This window comes from Papio anubis, chromosome 7 (genome assembly GCF_008728515.1).
Source record: "Papio anubis isolate 15944 chromosome 7, Panubis1.0, whole genome shotgun sequence".
Lineage (NCBI taxonomy): Eukaryota > Metazoa > Chordata > Mammalia > Primates > Cercopithecidae > Papio > Papio anubis.
Window position 1 is genome coordinate 13,981,095 of NC_044982.1, and position 22,305 is coordinate 14,003,399.

General features: G+C 44.9%; 1 protein-coding gene and 1 long non-coding RNA gene across 10 annotated transcripts in view; both read right to left on the reverse strand.

The window, feature by feature from the left end:
- RIN3 (Ras and Rab interactor 3) overlaps positions 1-22,305 on the reverse strand; it is a 183,675-nt gene that overhangs the window by 97,647 nt on the left and 63,723 nt on the right. The gene's annotated exons all lie outside the window — the stretch shown is intronic.
- LOC110743823 lies at positions 2,718-10,388 on the reverse strand. Its single transcript, XR_002523479.2, has 2 exons — positions 9,534-10,388; positions 2,718-7,638 (listed from the first exon to the last, which is right to left on the reverse strand). It is a non-coding gene; the product is annotated as an uncharacterized LOC110743823 (long non-coding RNA).

Sequence of the window (22,305 nt, forward strand, 5' to 3'; positions counted from 1 at the left end):
TCTGCCTCCCAGGTTCAAGTGATTCTCCTGCCTCAGCCTCCTGAGTAGCTGGGATTACAGGCACCCACCACTATGCCCAGGTAATTTTGTATTTTTAGTAGAAACGGGGTTTCCCCATGTTGGTCAGGGTGGTCTCAAACTCCCGACCTCAGGGGATCCACCTGTCTTGGCCTCCCAAAGTGCTGGGATTACAGGCATGAGCCACTATGCCCGGCCTGATTGCAATTCTTTTAAATTTTTTTAAGGTGTGTATTACAGCCCAGCATGTGGTCTATCTTGGTGAATGTTCCAGTTGGGCTTCAAAAGAATGTGCATTCTGTTATTGTTGGATAAAATAGTCTATAGATAGATGTCCATCATATCCAGTTGATCATGGTGCTGCTGAATTCAACTATGTTCTTACTGATTTTCCACCTGCTATATCTGCCCATGTCTGATGGAGGGGTGCTGAAGTCTCCAACTATGATAGTAGATTAATCTATTTCTCTTTGTAGTTCTATCAGCTTTTGCCTTAAGTATTTTGATGTTCTGTTGTTAGGCACACACACATAAAGGACTATTAGATCTTCTTGGAGTACTGCTCCATTTTAATGCCCCTCTTTATCCCTTACTTTCCTCGGTCTGAAGTCTACCCTGACTGAAATTAATAAAGTTGCCTCAGCTTTTTTTTTTATTAGTGTTAGCATGGTATACCTTTCTCTATCCATTTACTGTTAATCTATATGTGTCTTTATATTTAAAGTGGGTTTCTTGTAGACAGCATAGAGTGGGTCTTGTTTCTTTTTTTTTTTTTTTTTTTTTTGAGACGGAGTCTCGCGCTGTGTCACCCAGGCTGGAGTGCAGTGGCGCGATCTCGGCTCACTGCAAGCTCCGCCTCCCAGGTTCAGGCCATTCTCCTGCCTCAGCCTCCCAGAGTAGCTGGGACTACAGGCTTGAGCCACCGCGCACCATGCCCGGTCTAGTTTTTTGTATCTACTTTAGTAGAGACGGGGTTCTCACCATGTTAGCCAGGATGGTCTCGATCTCCTGGACCATTAAAATTCACAGTGATATTGACATTGCTGGATAGACATCTACCATATTTGTTACTGTTTTCTATTTGTTGTCCTGTTCTTCGGTCCCTCTTTTGTCTTCCACTCTTTTTCTGCCTTTTGTAGTTTTAATTGGCATTTTATATGATTTTTTAATGATTTTTTATTATATGATTCTATTTTCTCTCCTTTATTAGTTATATTTGTTTTTTAATTTTTTTTTAGTGGTTGTCCTAGAGTTTGCAATATACATTTACAACCAATCCAAGTCCATTTTCAAATAACACTACGCTGCTTCACAGGTGGTGAGAACGGTTGGCCCTCCATATCTGCAGTTTTCACACATATAGATTCAACCAACCATGGATTGAAAATATTCAGGAAAAAAGATAATACAAATTTTGGCTGTAGATGGTGGCTCATGCCTGTAATCCCAGCACTTTGGGAGGTCAAGGCAGGTGGATCACCTGAGGTCAGGAGTTTGAGACCAGCCTGGCCAACATGGCGAAACCCCATCTCTAAAAACACAAAAAAATAGCTGGGCGTGGTGGTGCAGGCCTGTCATGCCAGTTACTCAGGAAGCTGAGGCAGGAGAATCTCTTCAACCCAAGAGGCAGAGGTTACAGTGAGCCAAGATCACACCACTGCACTCCAGCCTGGGTGACAGAGTGAGACTCTGTCTCAAAATAATAATAATACAAAATTTAAAAGCAATACAGCATAACAACTATTTACATAGCACTTACATTGTATTGGGTATTACAAGCAATCTGGGGGTGATTTAAACTATACAGGAGGGTGTGCATAGGTTATATGCTAACACTACACCATTTTTCATTAGAGACTTAAGCACCTATTGATTTTGGAATTGTGAAGGTGGTCCTGGAATCAATCTCCCACAGACACCAAGGAACAACTGTACTTTTTTTCTTTCTTTTCTTTTTCCATTTTTTTTTTTGTTTGTTTGTTTTTTTGAGACAGTCTCACTCTGTCGCCCAGGCTGGAGTGCAATGGCATGATCCTGGCTCACTGCAACCTCTGCTTCCTGGGTTCAAGCAATTCTCTTGTCTCAGCCTTCCGAGTAGCTGGGATTACAGGCACACACCACCATGCCCAGCTAATTTTTTGTATTTTTAGTAGAGACGTGGTTTCACCATATTGGCCAGGCTGGTCTCAAACTCCTGACCTCAGGTGATCCACCCGCCTCAGCCTCCTAAAGTGTTGGGATTACAGGTGTGAGCCACTGCGCCCGGGCAACAGTACTTTCTAATAACAAACAATCTTAATTTCTTCCTCCCATTCCTTATATCATTGCTGGGCCATCATTTTGCTTATATATAGATACACACACACACATAAGCATAAGTAATAGAATATACTGTTGCCATTATTTCCAACAAGCTGTTATCTGTTAGGTCAATTAAGAATAAGGAAAGTAAACACTTTTCTTTTGCCTTCGCTTATTCCTTCTCTGATGCTCTTCCTTTCTTTATATGGACCTGAGTTTCTGACCTTTATCATTTTCTTTCTCTCTAAAGAAATTTTAACATTTGCAGGGCAGGTCTAATAGCAACAAATCCCCTGACTTTTTGTTTGTTTGAGAAAGTCTTTATTTTTCCTTCCCTTTTGAAGGACAATTTCACAGGGTACAGAAATCTTGGTGTTTTTTTTTTTTTTTTTTTTTTCCTCAACACTAAATAGTTCACTCCACTATCTTCTTGCTTGCATGATTTCTGAGAAGTCAGATGTAATTCTTATCTTTGTTCCTCTATAGGCAAGGTGTTTTTCCCCCCCCCCCTCTGGCTTCTTTTCAAGACTTTTTCTTTGAATTTCTGTAGTTTGAAAATGGTATGCCTAGGTTAGTTGTTTTGGCATTGATCTTGCTCAGTGTTTACTGACCTTCCTAGCCTGTGGTTAGGCATCTGGTATTAATTTGAGGAAGTTCTCAGTCATTATTGTTTCAAATATTTTTTCTGTGCCTTTCTTTTTTCTCCTTCTGGAATTCCCATTGTATATCTGTTACACCTTTTGTAGTTGTCCCTCAGTTCTTAGATACTCTGTGCTGTGTTTTTGTTCAGTATTTTTTCTCTTTGTTTTTTCGGTTTTGATGGTTTCTACCAAGATATTGTCATGCTCAGAGATTCTTTTCTCAGCCATGTCCAGTCTATTAAGCCCATCTAAGGCATTCTGCATTTCTGTTACAGTGTTTTTGGTCTCTAGCATTTCTTTTTGGTTCTTTCTTGGAACTTCCATCTCTCCGCTTGCATTCCCCATTTGTTCTTGCATGCTGTCATCTACTTTAGCCATTAGAGTCCTCAGCATCTTAATCAGAGTTGCTTGAAATTACTGGTCTGACCATTCCAACCTCTCTACCATATGCGAGTCTGTTCTCATGCTGGTCCTAACTCTTTGAACAGTGTTTAATGCCTTTTAATATGTCTTGTAAGTTTTTCTTGTTGGCCAAATGTAATGTACTAGATAAAAGAAACTGCTATAAACAGGCCTTTAGTGATATGATGAGAAGGTGTTGGGGAGGGGGAGAGTTCTAAATCCTATGGGTAAGTCTCAGTCTTTCCCTGAGCCTGTGCCTCTGGACTGTTAACTTCAAAAGTATGTCTCAGTTTTTTCCCCATTTAAGTAGGGTGGGATGGCTAAAATGGGCTGAAGTTGGGTATTTCCCTTTCCCAGGTAGGTTAGGCTCTTGTATTGGACCATTCTGGCGCTGCTATAAAGAAACATCTGAGACTGGGTAATTTACAATGAAAAGAGGTTTAATTGGCTCATGGTTCTACAGGCTTTACAGGAAGCATGGTGCTCGTATCAGCTCAGCTTCTGGTGAAACCTTGGGGAGCTTTCAATTATGGCGGAAGATGAAGTGGGAGCAGGCACTTCACATGAAAAGCAGGAGCAAGTTAGGTTGTGCAGGAGGGTGCCATACACTTTTAAACAGCCAGATCTCACCAGAACTCATTACTGGGAAGATAGTACTAAGCCGTGAGAGATCCACCCCTGTGACCCAAACACCTCCCACCAGGCCCCACCTCCAGCACTGAGGATTGCAATTCAACAAGTAATTTGAGCAGAGACCCAGATCCAAACTATATCAGCTCTGAAAGGATACCTTACTGAGAAGAACAGAGTGCTCTGGCATATTCCAAACTCTTCCTTTTCCCTCTCCCCTGCAGGAAGCATGAGATCTTTGATATTCACTGCAGGAACCTGGTCAAGCTACTGGTGGTAAAACTCACAAAAGTGTGGAGGCCCTTAGATGACTGGGTTCCCTGGGGTTTTAACTCAGGCTTGTCCACAGTGAACATCCACTAGTTCATCAGTACACATGGGGTTTCCCTGTCTCAGCACTGGTTCCCATGTGAGTTTGTGCCTGTGGGTTCCTGCTCTGGCAAGCTGCAGTTCTCTGCATTTGCCTACTAGTCTCTCCAATTTTGGGGGCAGTGACTTGGCCTGTGACCCCACCTTTATGGCAGATCGAAGAAGAGTTGACTTTTCAGTTTGGTCAGGGTTTTACTTATTAGGACCAAGTGGTGACTTCAAGTTTCTAACATGCCAGACCGGACAGAACTCAGGTTTTCTAATCCTAAACACCCACGTCATGTGGGAAGCGGGGGCAATCAGGAATGGAGGAGAGACAACTAACTTTTTATGAGCACCTACTGTGTGCCAGGCACTATTATTGCACAAAGTTTCAGTTAGGCACCACTATGATTATGAGCCCATTTCACAGTTGAGAAAGCCAAGGCTTAGTGAGGTAGAGGTTTGAGCGGCATTGTTAAGATCTCATAACTGATGAAAGCAAAGGGGTGGGATTATAATTTGGATCCACTGGGTTCCAAAGCCCACCCTCTCAGTCCATCCAGATTAGGCCGTCTCCCTGCACTAGTGTGAGTTGTTATTAGCCAGTCGACCAGTATTTGCTGAACACTTGCAACAGGCTCTGCCCTCTGCTGGACAATGGACTACAGATGTTGTATGAGACGCAAAGCTTCCAGCCCAGCTGGGGAAAGAAAATGTGACAATATGAAACAGACAATGAAGGAGAGGGAACACCTGATGAGCTGAGAGGAGTGGGGAGACCAACCCAAGCAGAGGAAATGGCACAAGCAAAGGCTCAGAGGTGGGAGTTAACACAATACATGCAAAAGAGAGGAGAGAAATGAAGCAGGGTGGTTCTGGAGGAGGCTGTAGGGACTGTTACTCTTCCCGGGGGTTTTGCACTGTGATAACCTGGAGAAATTGCTCTGAACAGGCAAGAATAGGCAAGAAACCAAGAAACTCCACTGTGCACCTAAGTGGCCTTGCAGGGAAGTCAGAGGGTCTGGATGAATGTGGGCATGGGGAGGGTGCTGTCAGTCAGAAAGAACCTTACACACAGGTTCCTGCTCCTCTGCTATTTCAGGATGGCCAGGACAAACTAACTCCCACACTTCATTGCCTAATAACTGACATTCCATGATAACAACAGTATGAGAGCTTTTATTCCTGCTAAGACGCACACTGCCCTGGCAGAGAGCGCTGCTTTATGGTGGTTTTAGTCTTGCACGTGCTAGTGCTAGTACGGTTGCTGAGTAGAGAATTTCCAGAGAAGTTTCCAGGGAGGGTGGGAGAGGGAGGCAGACACAACCTCAAAGGAAAGTGATTGCCCAGATGCAAATGTTGCCTCCTTTCACGCTGCTATGATCTGAATACTGGTGTCCCCCCAAATTCCTATGATGGAACCTAACTCCTGATGCAAGAGTATTAAGGGGTAGGGTCATTAGGATATTGATTAAGTCAAGAGGGTGGAGTCGTGAGGGATCCACCCTCATGAATGGATTAGTGCCCTTATAAAAGTGCTATGGCTTGACTGGGTCCCCTCCAAAATTCAGGTGTTGAAACTTAATGGCCAACATGACGGTATGAGGAGTTGGGGCCTTTAAGATGTGACTAGGCCATGAGGGCTCCTCCCTTGTGGATGGGATTAAGACTCTGATAAAAGAGCCTTCACACAGTATTCAGTTCTTTTGCCCTTCCGCCTTTGGCCAAGTGAGGACACAGCATCCCTCCTCTCCAGAGAACGCAGCTTCAAGGTGCTGTCTTGGATCAGAGAGCAGCCCTCACCAGACAAGAGAACCTGCCAGTGTCTTGATCTTCGACTTCCCCAGTCTCCCAAACTGTGAGAAATAAATCTTCATTCTTTATAAATTACCCAGTCTTGGTATTTTGTTAAAGCAGCACAAATAGACTAAGACATACTGAGCCAAGATTATCCACACCCAGTGCTCTCTTGTGACAGGAAGCCCAGGAAGCACTGTGGCCTGGGCCCTGACCCCTCCTGTAGTCACTTCCAAAAAAGTGGTGTCTGTGCCGTGGTTCCTGGCCCCTCAAGACAGTTGAGCTGGGCTGCTTTCCCAGCTTAGATGTATTTTCTGAAGCTGCAAGGCCCCTGAAGGTGGCAGCCCATGTACACTCAGGCTTGGCTTCCCACAATACTAACCCATTTCCCTCTTCTTTCCCTTTTCTCTTGCCTCTAAGGCCATGTGTTCTAGATCTTTCTCCATCTCTGTCAAAACTTCTTCCTGTGTCCAGTTCTCTTGGTGCAAAACAAACTCCTCCACTGTTCCTATGTTCCCGTTTCCCGGAGAGGCATTACTGTACCGCAGCCCCTCGCAGGCCCCAACCCACTGAAAGGGCTTCCCTGCTTGTGGGTAATGGCAGCCCCAGGGCCTGTCCCTTATCTTAGCTCCCCAGTCCCAGTTCCTAGGCAGCCATGAAGGCCATTACCTGAGACTGGTGTCTCAAGCACCTTCCTCCTCTTCCTCTGTCCTGGCAGAGTTACTGTCCTGTTCAGCTCCCACACAGTCATGCTCTACTCTGAAGCACCAATCTCATAGGGCTACTTCCTGCTCAAAACCTTTGTGTGGCTTCCGATAACACTACAAACCAAATCTCTAACACCCTGGGGTGGTTGTCAAGGTCTTTCATGACCTGGCCGAATCCCACCCTCTAGCCTCAACTGTGACTCTACTTCCAATCCACCTCTCCCCCAACAGAGTTCTACCCTTTCCTGATTTTTTTTCCTGCCCCTGAGCCCTGATGCAGGCTATGGTCTCAACTTAACGCATCTGTTCCTCAATTTCTCTTTTTCACAAATATTTTCCATCTTCCAAGGCCCAAAGTAGGCCTGGGTGGATTTCCCTGATTGTCATTGGTTTTGATGACCCAGAGTACATGCTTACATTCTATCATTTAGGACAGTTTGAAGGACTTGTATTTCTGGTTACGTATGCATGAGTCTGTCTCTCCCACTGGTTCAATGCCAAGAACCCTGTCTTTGAGCCTGTTATAACTGTCTTCCTTCAGAAGCCATCCAACACATATTTAATTGGTTGCAAAGTCTTTGAAATGTTCAATAACACAGAGAAAGCTCATAATAAAATGTCTAAGTGAAAAAAAAGGAGGCTAAGAATACACCACTATGATTCAAGATCTATTTTTTTTAAAAAAGAAAGTCACCACTGAAGTTTTACAATAAAGTTCTTGGAGTTAAATTATCTCATGACGTATTTTTTTCCTGGCCCAACTCCAGAGTTGGAGGCTGAAAAGGGGAATGCTGAAAACAGAAAGAAATAAACTGTGGTTATTTTAGCCAAAACCTCTATGACTAATAACCAATGTGAGATAAGAAGAACGAATCAACATCTTACAGGAGTTCTCCAAGAGCAAAGTGTTGCAGGAAATGATGGGTTTTGTGGTATGAACTGCATGCTGCTCAAACTCCACAGCTAATTATAGCTGCTAGTATTTATGGTGTGCTTACTACAGGCAGGCTTTTTCCCATAAATGTCCCCATTTCATCCAGGAGACGAAGTTGTGGAGCGTGTCCTATGTGCCAGGCAACATGGTCCCAAGCCCCTACGTGTAGCCATCGACTGATTTGCTCATCAGTCCTCCCAATAGCTGTGTTGCAGATGTTCCCATGTTGCAGATGAGGAAAGCGAAGCAGAGAAATTAAGTAACATGTCTGATGTCACAAGGTGACAGAGAATTAAAACCCAGAACTGCCAGCCTTTCTAAAGCTTATGCTCTCAAAAGAGGTTGCATAAACAAGAGTGCAAGATCACCACGATGCAATCAGTACTTCCTCGCCACTGAAATACCAAGAGGCTGTCTTCTCAATACCAATCTCTCTTTTTAATAATAGTCACTCCTTACTTTTTATGGACGGCATCTGCACAACATGATGAAACCCTGTCTCTACAGAAAATACAAAAATTAGCCAGGCACAGTGGTGTGTACCTGTAGTCCCAGCTTCAGGATCACTTGAGCCCAGGAGGTCGAGGTTGCAGTGAGCTGTGATCACACTACTGCACTCCAGAGCTTGACAGAGCGAGACCGTGAAAAAAAAAGAAAAGAAAAGAAAAGAAAACAACAACAACAAAAGACCTGCTGGACTAGCTCAGGTAGGATTGCACTGAACAAATCTCCCACTCTAAGGCATGTGCTCTTAGGTTAAGTAGTTGAAGCTGATACATCTGTCCCTGGTCAGGGAGCCCATCTCATGGGCAAATGTGGTGAACCCTTGTGCTAATTGGCATTGGTGGTTATCACCAGTGGACTGTGGGGACCTTTTAAATTCAGGAAAGGAGAAATTCTAGATGAGTCCTCCTGGGCAGTGGACATCCATGTGCATGGGTGTCAGCGTCACCCAGAATGCCTTTGAGTTCTGCTCTTAGGTTTGACCCTTTCACCAGTTGACCCATTATCCTAGAAAGAGATTTGACCTGGATTTAAATCAAAATGTAAATAAAGCACTTCGGGAGGCCAGTTTGAGACCAGCCTGGACAACAGAGAGAGATCCCATCTCTACAAAAAATGAAAAAATTACCCAGACACAGTGGCACACACCTGTCGTCCCAGCTACTTGGGAGGCTAAGGCAGGAGGATCGCTTGAGCCCAGGGAGTTGCAGCTGCAGCTGCAATGAGCTATGACTGCACCACTGCACTGTAGCCCGGGCAACAGAACACGACTCTGTCTCATAAATAAATAAATAAATAAGCCAGGGGAATAGGCAGGGAATGAAGCAGGGCTACGTGGGAAACACGGGGCAAAGGGCTCAGATTAAGAGTGCTGGGCAGCTCACTTCCTGTATGGGCATTTGTCACTGTCTCATGGTTCCTCTTTTGGAGATGGGGCCAACTGGCCTTCTTTTTAAAGCAGCCAGTAGAAAGATGCCATCACCTGAATCTGTCATTGTCACCATCTTCAAAGCCCATGAATGAAAAAGTAGCTAGTGTCCTCCTGGCCAGGTGGCTCGTTTCAGCCATAAACAGGCAGGCTGCAGCTCAGCAGCTGTGCTAGCCTCCCTTCCATCCTGGGTCTCGGCCCTTCATCCCATATATCCCCTGCCCCCATGCCTCTTCTGCTGGTCTCCTCTCTCTCCACACACATCGGGCCTCTGAGGGTCCCCAGTGAGGCCAAGTGGTGACCAAGACATCTCTTATTACCTTTGTGCAGCAGAGAGGAGGACTGGGGATGCAGGAGATGGTTGTTTAAAATAGTGCTTGTTCAAAATGGTGGCTACCCCGCCCTGTGAGTCACATGCTTACTGGAAGATTAGACTATCCATCCTATTGGAGGCTGGCCTGGCCATGTGACCTGTTTCAGCCAATGAGATGTGAAGGGAAGTGACACCTGCCTTCTCTGAGTGGAACCTTTGGGAACCATCATGGATTCTGCTTTCTCTTCCCACCTCAATGCCCCAGATGGGTGCTGCTCCTTCAGGTCTGCATTGCAATACACACAAATTGTTGCAAAGAGCCTCAGATGGCATGTCGCCTGAGCGAGAAATACAATTGTCCCTTGGTGTCTGTGGGGGGTTCGTTTCAAGATCCCCCCCCCAACTCAGAAACCAAAATCTGAGGATGCTCCAGTCCTTGATATGAAATGGCATAGTATCTGCCTATAAAGTATGCATGTCCTCCTGTATACTTTAAATCAGGGGTCCCCAACTCCTGGGCCAGGGAACTGGTAGGAACTGGGGCACACAGCAGGGGGTGAGCAGCAGGAGGGCGAGCTTCACCACCGGAGCTCTTCCTCCTGCCAGATCAGTGTGGGCATTAGATTCTCATAAGAGCAGGAACCCTATTGTGAACTGCGCATGGAAGGGATCTAGGTTGCAGGCTCCTTATAAGAATCTAATGCCTGATGATCTGAAGTGGAACACTTTCACCCAGAAACCATCCCCATCCCATCCGTGGAAAAATATGGTGCATATACACCATGGAATACTATGCAGCCATTAAAAGGAATTAGATCATGTTCTTTGCAGGGACATGAATGAAGCTGGTGCCAAAAAGGTTGGGGAGCTCTGCTTTAAATAATTTCTAGGTTACTTATAATACCTAATACAATGTAAATGCTATATACATAGTTGTTATACTATATTTTAATTTATATTATTTTTTATTATTGTGTTATTTTTTGTTTTTTTTTTCCTTTGAATATTTTTGATCCATGTTGGATTAAATCCATGGATGTGGAAACCACATGTTGGAGGGCCAACTGCACACTCATTACTTTGTGTGCACACCCATGTGTGTGGCAAGCAACTGAGGTTAGGGTTGTTTGTTATCACATAAGACTAGCCCAAGCTGACTGCTTCAGGGAGTTTCAAGGAAACACTTAACAAGAAACTAGAGGACAATCCAGGCACAAGGAAACGGAAGTGGTCAGAGCGAGTGTTTCTTCTTCAAACACAGCAGGGTCACAGATCAAGCTGGCTACTCCTTTTGGGGCATCCCCACGTCTCCTTCCCTTGCCTCAGCTCTGTGTGGGGAACCCCAACAAAAGGCCCCAGTTCCAGGCCTGGGCCTTTCCTTTGACCACTTCCGCCTCAGATCACCCCCCACTGCAGTCACCGTGGCCACAGTGTCTAAAGTCCTAAGCAGTGTAGACACACAAACCCCTCCCAGTACCCTGTGCTGGCAGCATCATCATTATCCCCATTTTACAGGCAAAGCAACTGAGGCCTGGAGAGGTAAAGTAACTTGCACAAGGTCACACAGGCAGGAGAAAACAGCTGGGATTCAAAAAGCTGTGTGGCTTCCATGGTCTGTCTCAATTGCTATGCCAAGGAGGAGGGCATCAAACAGGAAGAGAGCAAAGAGGCAGGAGTGGCATATCAACTCGGCAAAGAAACAAGTTACCTGCTGCTTTCTTAATGTTGTCTGGGTGCACCCTAGTGGCTGACCTCAGGGGAGTGAGGTTTGGGGAGCAATGGAGTAATACAAGGAAACGGCAGGCCAGGCCGGGTGGCTCACACCTGTAATCCCAGCGCTTTGGCAGGCTGAGGCAGGCGGATCACCTGAGGTCAGGAGTCCGAGACTAGCCTGGCCAACATGGTCAAACCTGGTTTCTACTAAAAATACAAAAATTATCTGGACGTGATGGTGCATGCCTGTAGTCCCAGCTACTCAGTAGGCTGAGGCTGGAGAATTGCTTGAACTCGGGAAGCAGAGGTTGCAGTAAGCCAAGATCACACCACACCACTGCACTCCAGCCTGGGCGATAGAGCAAGACTCCATCTCAGGGGGGAAAAAAAAAAAAAAAAGCAAAAAAGGAAACAGCAAAATCACACACACACAAACTTACGGATGACACCTGTGTATTTATAGTGAATGCACATGAATGATGATGGAAATGTTAGGTTACATGAAATATTTTTGGTTTTCATCATATTTTCAGCAAATTGAGCACTAAATTTGTAAAAGTTTAAAAATGGAGAGGTGGCATGCCCAAGATGGCCAAATAGGAACAGCTCCAGCCTCTAGCTCCCAGCGTGAGTGACACACAAGATGGGTGATTTCTGCATTTTAAACTGAGGTACCGGGTTCATCTCACCGGGGAGTGCCGGACAATCGGTGCTGGTCAGCTGGTGCAGCCCAACCAGTGAGAGCTGAAGCAGGGCGAGGCATCGCCTAACCTGGGAAGCGCAAGGGGGAAGGGAATCCCTTTTCCTAGCCAAGGGAAACTGAGACACACAACACCTGGAAAATTGGGTGCAGACCTACACTTCACACCTCACGTGCCTCACATGGTGGGGTACACCCCTGAGACGAAGCTTCCAGAGCAAGAATCAGACAGCAACACTTGCTGTTCAGCAATATTCTATCTTCTGCAGCTTCCGCTGCTGATACCCAGGCAAACAGGGTCTGGAGTGGACCTCAGGCAAATTTCAACAGACCTACAGCTGAGGGTCCTGACTGTTAGAAGGAAAACTAACAAACAGAAAGGACACCCACACCAAAACCCCATCAGTACATCACCATCATCAAAGACCAAAGGCAGATAAAATCACAAAGATGGGGAAAAAGCAGTGCAGAAAAGCTGGAAATTCAAAAAATCAGAGCGCATCTCCCCCCTCCAAAGGAATGCAGCTCCTCGCCAGCAACGGAGCAAAGCTGGACGGAGAATGACTTTGACGAGTTGAGAGAAGAAGGCTTCAGTCGATCAAATTTCTAGAGCTAAAGGAGGAACTGTGTAACCAGTGCAAAGAAACTAAAAACCTTGGAAAAAGAATGGATGAATGGATAACTAGAATAATCAATGCAGAGAAGACCTTAAAAGAACTGGTAGAGATGAAAACCATAACAAGAGAACTACGTGACAAATGCACAAGCTTCAGTAACCGACTCGATCAACTGGGAGAAAGAGTATCAGTGATTGAAGATCAAATGAATGAAATGAAATGAGAAGAGAAGCATGGAGAAAAAAGAGTAAAAAGAAATGAAGAAAGCCTCCAGGAAGTATGGGATTATGTGAAAAGACCAAATCTACGTCTGACTGGGGTGCCTGAAAGTGATGGGGAAAATCGAACCAAGTTGGAAAATATTTTGCAGGATATCATCCAGGAGAACTTCCCCAACCTAGTAAGGCAGGCCAACATTCAAATTCAGGAAATACAGAGAATGCCACAATGATACTCCTCGAGAAGAGCAACTCCAAGACACATAATTGTCAGATTCACCAAAGTTGAAATGAAGGAAAAAATGTTAAGGGCAGCCAGAGAGAAAGGTCGGGTTACCCACAAAGGGAAGCCCATCAGACTCACAGCAGATCTCTCGGCAGAAACTCTCCAAGCCAGAAGAGAGTGGGGGCCAATATTCAACATTCTTAAAGAAAAGAATTTTCAACCCGGAATTTCATATCCAGCCAAACTAAGTTTCATAAGTGAAGGAGAAATAAAATTATTTACAGACAAGCAAATGCTTAGAGATTTTGTCACCACCAGGCCTGCCCTACAAGAGATCCTGAAGGAAGCACTAAACATGGAAAGGAACACCAGGTACCAGCCATTGCAAAAACATGTCAAAATGTAAAGTCCATTGATGCTAGGAAGAAACTGCATCAACTAGCGAGCAAAATAACCAGCTAATAACATAATGACAGGATCAAGTTCACACATAACAATATTAACCTTAAATATAAATGGACTAAATGGTCCAATTAAAAAATACAGACTGGCAAATTGGATAAAGAGTCAAGACCCATCAGCTTGCTGTATTCAGGAGACCCATCTCACATGCAGAGACACACATAGGCTCAAAATAAACGGATGGAGGAAGATCTACCAAGCAAATGGAGAACAAAAAAAAGCAGGGGTTGCAATCCTAGTCTCTGATAAAACAGACTTTAAACCATCAAAGATCAAAAGAGACAAAGAAGGCCATTACATAATGGTAAAGGGCTCAATTCATCAGGAAGAGATAACTATCCTAAATATATATGCACCCAATACAGGAGCACCCAGATTCATAAAGCAAGTCCTCAGAGACTTACAAAGAGACTTAGACTCCCATACAATAATAATGGGAGACTTCAACACCCCACTGTCAACATTAGACAGATCAACGAGACAGAAAGTTAACAAGGATATCCAGGAATTGAACTCAACTCTGCACCAAGCAGACCTACTAGACATCTACAGAACTCTCCACCCCAAATCAACAGAATATACATTCTTCTCAGCACCACATCGCACTTATTCCAAAATTGACCACATAGTTGGGAGTAAAGCACTCCTCAGCAAATGTACAAGAACAGAAATTATAACAAACTGTCTCTCAGACCACAGTGCAATTAAACTAGAACTCAGGACTAAGAAACTCAATCAAAACTGCTCAACTACATGGACACTGAACAACCTGCTCCTGAATGACTACTGGGTACATAACGAAATGAAGGCAGAAATAAAGATGTTCTTTGAAACCAATGAGAACAAAGATATAACATACCAGAATCTCTGGGACACATTAAAGCAGTGTGTAAAGGGAAATTTATAGCACTAAATGCTCAAAAGAGAAAGCAGGAAAGATCTAAAATTGACACCCTAACATCACAAGTAAAAGAACTAGAGAAGCAAGAGTAAACACATTCAAAAGCTAGCAGAAGGCAAGAAATAACTAAGATCAGAGCAGAACTGAAGGAGATAGAGACACAAAAAACCCTCCAAAAAATCAATGAATCCAGGAGCTGGTTTTTTGAAAAGATCAACAAAATTGATAGACCGCTAGCAAGACTAATAAAGAAGAAAAGAGAGAAGAATCAAACAGATGCAATAAAAAATGATAAAGGGGATATCACCACCGACCCCACAGAAATACAAACTGCCATCAGAGAATACTATAAATACCTCTATGCAAATAAACTAGAAAACCTAGAAGAAATGGATAATTTCCTGGACACTTACACTCTCCCAAGACTAAACCAGGAAGAAGTTGAATCCCTGAATAGACCAATAGCAGGCTCTGAAATTGAGGCAATAATTAATAGCCTACCAACCAAAAAAAGTCCAGGACCAGACAGATTCACAGCCGAATTCTATCGGAGGTACGAGGAGGAGTTGGTACCATTCCTTCTGAAACTATTCCAATCAATAGAAAAAGAGGGAATCCTCCCTAACTCATTTTACAAGGCCAACATCATCCTGATACCAAAGCCTGACAGAGATACAACAAAAAAAGGTAATTATAGACCAATATCCCTGATGAACATCGATGCAAAAATCCTCAATAAAATACTGGCAAACTGAATCCAGCAGCACATCAAAAAGCTTATCCACCAGGATCAAGTGGGCTTCATCCCTGGGGTGCAAGGCTGGTTCAACATATGCAGATCAATAAACGTAATCCAGCATATAAACAGAATCAAAGACAAAAACCGCATGATTATCTCAATAGATGAAGAAAAGGCCTTTGACAAAATTCAACAGCCCTTCATGCTAAAAACTCTCCATAAATTCGGTATTGATGGAACGTATCTCAAAATAATAAGAGCTATTTATGACAAACCCACAGCCAATATCATACTGAATGGGCAAAAACTAGAAGCATTCCCTTTGAAAACTGGCACAAGACAGGGATGCCCTCTCTCACCACTCCTATTCAACATAGTGTTGGAAGTTCTGGCCAGGGCAATCAGGCAGGAGAAAGAAATCAAGGGTATTCAGTTAGGAAAAGAAGAAGTCAAATTGTCCCTCTTTGCAGATGACATGATTGTATATTTAGAAAACCCCATTGTCTCAGCCCAAAATCTCCTTAAGCTGATAAGCAACTTCAGCGAAGTCTCAGGATACAAAATCAATGTGCAAAAATCACAAGCATTCTTATACACCAGTAACAGACAAACAGAGAGTCAAATCATGAATGAACTCCCATTCACAATAGCTTCAAAGAGAATAAAATACCTAGGAATCCAACTTGCAAGAGATATAAAGGACCTCTTTCAAGGAGAACTACAAACCACTGCTCAGTGAAATAAAAGAGGACATAAACAAATGGAAGAACATATCATGCTCATGGATAGGAAGAATCAATATTGTGAAAATGGCCATACTGCCCAAGGTAATTTATAGATTCAATGCCATCCCCATTAAGCTACCAATGACTTTCTTCACAGAATTGGAAAAAAACTGCTTTAAAGTTCATATGGAACCAAAAAAGACCCCGCATTGCCAAGACAATCCTAAGCCAAAAGAACAAAGCTGGAGGCATCACGCTACCTGACTTCAAACTATACTACAAGGCTACACTAACCAAAACAGCATGGTAATGGTACCAAAACAGAGACATAGACCAATGGAACAGAACAGAGCCCTCAGAAATAATACCACACATCTACAGCCGTCTGATGTTTGACAAACCTTACAAAAACAAGAAATGGGGAAAGGATTCCCTACTTAATAAATGGTGCTGGGAAAATTGGCTAGCCATAAGTAGAAAGCTGAAACTGGATCCTTTCCTTACTCCTTATATGAAAATTAATTCAAGATGGATTAGAGCCTTAAATGTTAGACCTAAAACCATAAAAACCCTAGAGGAAAACCTAGGTAATACAATTCAGGACATGGCTAAAACACCAAAAGCAATGGCAACAAAAACCAAAATTGACAAATGGGATCTAATTAAACTAAAGAGCTTCTGCACAGCAAAAGAAACTACCATCAGAGTGAACAGGCAACCTACAGAATGGGAGAAAATTTTTGCAATCTACTCATCTGACAAAGGGCTAATATCCAGAACCTACAAAGAACTCAAACAAATTTACAAGAAAAAACAAACAACCCCATCAAAAAGTGGGCAAAGGATATGAACAGACACTTCTCAAAAGAAGACATTCATACAGTCAACAGACACATGAAAAAATGCTCATCATTCACCATCAGAGAAACGCAAATCAAAACCACAATGAGATACCATCTCACACCAGTTAGAATGGCAATCATTAAAAAAAATCAGGAAACAACAGGTGCTGGAGAGGATGTGGAGAAATAGGAACACTTTTACATTGTTGGTCGGACTGTAAACTAGTTCAACCATTGTGGAAAACAGTGTGGCGATTCCTCAAGGATCTAGAACTAGAAATACCATTCGACCCAGCCATCCCATTACTGGGGATATACCCAAAGGATTATAAATCATGCTGCTATAAAGACACATGCACACGTATGTTTATTGCGGCACTATTCACAATAGCAAAGACTTGAAATCAACCCAAATGTCCATCAGTGACAGACTGGATTAAGAAAATGTGGCACATACACACCATGGAATACTATGCAGCCATAAAAAAGGATGAGTTCGTGTCCTTTGTAGGGACATGGATGCAGCTGGAAACCATCATTCTCAGCAAATTATCGCAAGAACAGAAAACCAAATGCCGCATGTTCTCACTCATAGGTGGGAATTGAACAGTGAGGTCACTTGGACACAGGAAGAGGAGTATCACACACCGGGTCCTATTGTGGGGAGGGGGTGGGGGGAGGGATAGCATTAGGAGATATATCTAATGTAAATGACGAGTTAATGGGTGCAGCACACCAACATGGCACATGTATGCATATGTAACAAACCTGCACGTTGTGCACATGTACCCTAGAACTTAAAGTATAATAAAAAATAATAATAAAATAAAATAAAAATGGAAAGTGAGATTTGGCCACATGGCCCTGGGAGGAAGAAAGAACCCACAGAAGTAAGCTGGCCGTCTCTGTCTCTGAGTGACCTGATTTGTCCCTTAGGCTTGAAAAAATTAGTTGCTTGACCAAACTTTAGCCAGGCTCCTGAACCTTCTCCTAGGCTCATCTGTGCCTACTAAAATCCCGTTTTAGCAAGAATCCTGCTTCACTGGTTTAGAAAAACCCCTCCCCCTTGATATCTGATCACTGTCAATATCTGATCAGTTTCTTCGACCTCCACCATCCCCCGGGGTGCTGTCTGATCACCCTGCCTGCCTTCAGCAAGAATCCTGTTGGGTCAGTTTCACCAGAATCCTCCCTACCCCTAATGTTTCCCCTTAGTGATTTTCCATCCACTGCCCCCACCCTGCTTCCTGGCTATAACCCCCACCTGCCCATGCTCTATTTGGAGTTGAGCCCAGTTCTATACGGAGGTCTCTTCGTCCTTAATGCAATGGTTCTGAGCAAATCCTGTTTTTACTGCTGTTTAACTGCCATCCAGTTTTGGTTTTTCATTGGTGACTAATGGGAAATGAGACATGAAACCAGACACAATGTCCTGGTTTCCAGGGGTGTCAATGGGTTGGAGAGACAGTGGAGTGGTGACCCTGGAGGCTGGGCAGGGAGGTCGGGAAGGAGTACGGCGCAAAGGACGTCAGCAGAACTTTCAGACAGTCTGCTGATCCAGCCTGATGTGCCTTTCCTCCAGGAAGCCTTTCTGGCCACCCTGCCCGTGAAGAGCACTCCCTCCTCAGGCTCCTAGAGCACAGGCTGATCAGCTCAGCTCATCGCAACCTCCAACCTCTGCTACTTTCCCAATGTTCCTGTGGAAATTCAAGAGCACAGCCGGCTCTTGGGTTTCTAAAAGTTGTAGGTAACTCGCAGGTGGCAGCCGAGTCCCTGAAAGCCTGGCTGCTCTTAGTAAGAGACAGGTCAGAACCCTCCTTGTATCTGTTATCTACTAATAGATAGGGGATGGTCCTCTCTACCTCCCAGGAGACCATAAGCACACCCAGGGGCTGTGTGGCCTCAGGGGCACCTGCTAAGGCGGCCTGGCCCTGGCCAAATGAGAAGGGACTCAGGTTCTTGGAGAGCAGTGGATGCCCCGAAGAGCCCTACCTCTTCTGCTGTCATCAGAGGGTGCTGTACACTTGGTCTGGGAAAACCATAACACTCTCCTCCTTTGAGAACCTCACATTTTCTTCCGCGCTGGACTTCACAGGATGGAGGGGTCAATCAAGTTTGCTATATAAATGATTTGCCCCAACCCCACACTCGCTATCCTTACTACCCATGGATCAGGCTTCTAGTAGTTCAAAACCCAGGTGCTGTTCTTTTTCCTGGGCACATGGTTGGACCCAGTTTCCCTTGCAGTTAGCTGTGATCATGTGACCAAGTTCTAGTCAATGGAATGCGGCACAGGTGACACACCCACTCCTAGGCCTTCGCAGGAAGACCCGACCACAAGCCTTCTCCATGCTCTTTCCCCCTTCCAGCCTACTGGCTTGGAGTCAGTCCTAGGAAACTGGAGGCTGCACGCTGAAGGTGGCAGAGCCTCTTCTTCCACTGGGGTCCCTGTTCCTTCCCCACTGGCCAGGAACCTTGCCTATGAGTGGGAAACCAGCTTCTGGGTTTAAGCCATTATGCTGGTTCTTGCAGGAGCTAGCTAATTATCCATGCTCACATGTTCCCCATAGCACACCTCTCCATCTGCCAGTCATCCTGGATGGTTACTCTTTATTCCCTCCCTCCACCTGAAGTGAGCTCCGAGAGGCAGTGAACAGTGCCTGGCACAGAATGGGCACTCCATAACTCTGCTGAACACATGAATGTGTGGGTTGTGTTTTGTTTTTGTTGTTGTTGAGATGGAGTCTCGCTCTGTCGCCAGGCTGGAGTGCAGGAGTGCGATCTCAGCTCACTGCAACCTTCATCTCCCAGGTTCAAGTAATTCTCCTGCCTCAGCCTCCCAAGTAGCTGGAACTACAGGCGCGTGCCACCACACCCAGCTAATTTCTGTATTTTTAGTAGAGATGGTGTTTCACCATGTTGGCTAAGATGGTCTCGATCTCTTGACCTCGTGATCCGCCTGCCTCCGCCTTCCAAAGTGCTGGGATTACAGGCATGAGCCACCGCACCCAGCAAGTTTTGTTTTATCCATTCTGTGGGGCTCTGGGTCTCTGCGGAAAGATCTCCTTAAAGCAAGAAAGGTAATCTGCTTCTGCGTTCCCTTCCTAGTCCACTTCTAGGGCTAGAAGATTAACCTTGAATTGAACTAATATACTCACCTTCGGGACCCAGTCTGAGGCTTCTTCCTTTTTGACACCCTCCTGAATCCTTCCCACAGTGACCTGTATCCTCTGTGCCCCTAGCCAGAGGTCCCTTTGCAGTAATGCCTGCTATACTGCACAGCAAGTGATGTCTGTCCCCCATGCCAGTGTGTCCTCACCCTCCAACCAGATTTGGAGGCCCCTGAGGCCAGGAACTCTGTTTGCTTCGTCTTTGCATCTTCCCAGTGTCAGGCACACATGTTTCTTGAGAAACAAAGGCTTGAGAATATTTAATGAGTCTTCTTAACTGTTGTCACTCTGCTACTAGCCGAGGGTAAAAGGCTTCCCTCAACACCCTGGATCCATTTACAAGAGATGTAAACCAGTGCTTGGAATATTCTACAGATTCTTCTAACAGGCTGTTTGGATCTGAATGCCTGGCACGTATACACATAGCCATTGAAACTGCTTCTGCAAAAATTATGACGAGGAAATGATAATGAAAGAGATCTGACCTAACCAATTCCATCTTGCCATTAACCTCCAAACTACCCTTGTTCATTCCTAGGCATAGGCCGAACTAACTCTGGGAGGAATTTAGTTTAGAATTAACTTTGAAACAAAGATAGTAACAGCCTCTCCCTGAAACAAACCTCTTCCTCGCCTGGAGACCAGACCACCTTTGAAAAACTAACAAATTAGCCACAAGATTAGAAATTATGGCTCAGGGCCAGACACGGTGGCTCACGCCTGTAATCCCAGCACTTCGGGAGGCCAAGGTGGGCAGATCACCTGAGGTGGGAAGTTCGAGACCAGCCTGACCAATGTGGAGAAACTCCGTCTCTACTAAAAATACAAAAATTAGCCGGGTGTGGTGGCACATGCCTGTAATCCCAGCTACTAGGGAGGCTGAGGCAGGAGAATCACTTGAACCTGGGAGGCGGAGGTTGTGGTGAGCCAAGATCATGCCATTGTACTCCAGCCTAGGCAACAAGAGCAAAACTCTGTCTCAAAAAAAAAAAAAAAGAAAAAAAGAAAAATGAAATTATAGCTCAGGAGTCATGTAGCCAGAGGCCACAAGATCACTAATGTCCTCAGTTGCTCCTGTAGATAACGTTACTATCATAAAACCTAAGATTGGCTTTTGAGGTCTGCATTCTTTCTTACGGATCTGCTGGTGCCCGCCACCCAGACCAGTAAACTGGCTCATTTGGTCTTGTGGCCCTCACCCAGGAACTGACTCAGTGCAAGAAGACGGATTCAACTCCCTGTGATTCCATCCCTGACCCAACCAATCAGCTTTCCCCCTCCATGCCCCTCCTACCCGCCAAACTGTCTTTAAAAAACCCTAGCCTCGGCCGGGCGCGGTGGCTCAAGCCTGTAATCCCAGCACTTTGGGAGGCCGAGACGGGCGGATCACGAGGTCAGGAGATCGAGACCATCCTGGCTAACACAGTGAAACCCCGTCTCCACTAAAAATACAAAAACTTAGCCGGGCGAGGTGGCAGGCGCCTGTAGTCCCAGCTACTCGGGAGGCTGAGGCAGGAGAATGGCGTAAACCCAGGAGGCGGAGCTTGCAGTGAGCTGAGATCCGGCCACTGCACTCCAGCCTGGGTGACAGAGCGAGACTCCGTCTCAAAAAAAAAAAAAAAAAAAAAAAAACCCTAGCCTCCAAATTTTCAGGGAGGCTGATTTGAGTAATAATAAAACTCCATCTCCTGTTTAGTTGGCTTTATGTACATCAAACTCTTTCTCTGTTGCAATTTCCGTCTTGATAAATTGGGTCTATCTGGGCAGAGGGGAAGAAGCACCCACTGAGTGGTTGTACCATGCGAGGAGGGGAAGCTGGCACAGATGGGTGCCCAGCAGTCCACAAGGGCCCCAAACCCAGTGACACCATATTATCAGAACAAACCCGCCCTAGGGAGGGGGCCCGAAACATTTTCCCACTGAGGCCCATGCCTACTTCTAGCAGCACTACACACACACAGGATTTCTGTCTTTTTTTTTTTTTTTTTTTTTAAATCTCCTTCTGTTACCCAGGATGGAATGCAGTGGCACAATTATAGTTCACTGCAGCCTCACCCTCCCTAGCTCAAGCCATCCTTCCACCTCGGCCTCCCAAGTAGCTGGGGCCACAGGTGCATTCTATCACACCTGGCTTATTTATTTTTATCTTTTGTAGAGATGGGGTCTTTCTATGTTGCTCAGGCTAGTCTCCAGATCCCGGGCTCAAGGAATCCTCCAGCCTCTACCTTCCGAAGTGTTGGGATTATAGGTGTGAGCCATCCAGTCTGGTCCAGATTTTTGTCTTTCAAAGTGTTTGTCAGTTTGACCCTCACAAAAGCTCTGTGACTATTACGTGCATTTGACAGAAGAGAAAACTGAGGCTCAGAAAGATTAAGTGACTTGTCTGCAATCATGGATTGAGTGTGTGCTGAGCTGACACTAGGAACCAAGGGTGCAGACATTTCTTTTTCTTTTCCTCCCTTTCTC